Below are 2,083 nucleotides of genomic sequence, written 5' to 3' on the forward strand. Positions count from 1 at the left end.
TTATTTTTCAATTGAATGTAATTAACTACCTAATTGAGTGCCCACCTATGCATTGGAGCCTATTTTAGTTAATACAAAATTGAAGTTACATCTTTTCAAATGTTCCTCAATTAATATATAGGGGATTGTTATAATAAAAACTGCGTTGTCAAAATTTGGTCATCTGATTTAATATTCAATATAATATATTTTGGTTAGTTTTGGAGTTACTCTATTTTCAAGAAAAAATCTCCTCAACGTAAACCTCTTCCTAGTAAAAGAAAACATCTTCTTTTTCTTTCAGTGTTTTACGATTTAAGACTGTCGGCATCGGCCATGGCTCCTCTTCTTCTTCTTTTTTTTTTTTTTTTGAATGAACTCTTCTTTTTACACTTCAAAGCTTATTTCTTTATTTTTTGTTTTTACACGGTAATATAAATCTGTTTTTGAATTTTATCATGGTTTGGGCACTCAATTCAAAGGAGATTCACCAAACCAAGATGAGTAATTGAGGTGTGTTGAAGGGTTTGTTTACGTTTTAGATCTGATTGGGCTTATTTTATATTTGGACATGGACGATCCATTGTTAGCCTTCCCATTTGACAACCTTACAGGCAAAGCGTGACCTATCAATTAGCTCCAATCTTATTTTAGTTCCAAACTAAACTAAGAAAACAAGGAGATCATCTCTCTAGTGCGTGTCCATGCCCAACTTATGGCTATATTTATAACATGGATTAAAAAATGAAAGATTCCGGTTATAACAACAGTATTATAGTTAGGGATGAGAGATCATACACCAATGCATGACACACTGATACCATTGAAACATGAAATAAAGAACTCTCTCTAAGGCTCATGCTCAGCAGCAGGTCTATTAAGCTAGGGAGGAGAGCTGTCAAGGCATTCGTGGTGCACTCTTGCGCGCGTGGGCGCATACCTTTAGACAGAGATTTCCTTTCTTTTCTATACCAGGAAACCAACCTATGGCAGTAAACAAAAGCTTCGCTTTTTATATACCGAAAGAGCTAGCAATCCAATTTCCCTTTGTAAACGCACATCAGAAATCAAAACTTTCTCTAGCAACGATTAGATGAAATACCATTTTACTTCGTAAGAGGACAATACGAAAGGGGGCACTAAATAGTTTGATGAAATACAAAACTTTCTCTTTTTTTTTTGTCATCTGGTAGATTAAGATTAGATCAAACAACATTTTACACAAAGCCGGAAGAGCCATTGCCTACCCTTACGGAGCCAAGAGCCAGCGAGGTAACATGTACCACCCGGAGCCATAAGTTGAACATAACATAAACTCCTAAAACTAAACAAAGACAAAGAAGAAAAAAGATGTCAAGGCAGGAAAACGGAACATCAGGAAAAGAGTGCTCAAACTTGCACTCAAAGACGATCATACCTAATGAGAGCTCATCAACAATTAACACAATTTGAGAAGAGCATAGAGATTGGCTGGAAGCGCACGAACATCACCAACACATAAACAGAATTCAAAGAGGTTAGAATCCTTAACCGTCGTTGTAAACACCCTTCAATCCCAACTAAATCTATCCATTGGACCTTGAGTGGGTTCTCCACGCGCCTCATACGCACCATCACCCCACGGCAAAGCCTACAAAGGCTTCCCACGTCTTATTCATACAAACCGGTAACTGAATAAAAACCACTCCAAATCCAATACTATCACGATCAAATCGGCGGCAATCGACCAACAAAGAAGCATAAGCACTAAGATACACTTATCTCCTTCGGTTCCTCTCAGAACCAAAGTTGAGCACGCAAAAAGCTCTGACCGTCAAAGATCAACAAGCACCGGAGTTGACTCCAATGAACAGAGGCCGTACTCCTGATATCTTGCATATTTACATTGTTTTATCCATTTATTCAAGTGCATTTTCATCATATAGATTAGGATTTAGCCATGTCTAGGTTGCATTTTGCATACATATGTCTCTATTACGTATTGGAGTACCACATGGAGTTCCTGGAGACATTTGGGTGCATTTGGAGCACAAAGGAGGTGATTAGAGTGATCTTTGGACGGGCACTGCCTGGAGTGACTTCCCGGAGCGACTACATGAAGTCG

This window comes from Brassica oleracea, chromosome C1, assembly GCF_000695525.1.
Source record: "Brassica oleracea var. oleracea cultivar TO1000 chromosome C1, BOL, whole genome shotgun sequence".
Lineage (NCBI taxonomy): Eukaryota > Viridiplantae > Streptophyta > Magnoliopsida > Brassicales > Brassicaceae > Brassica > Brassica oleracea.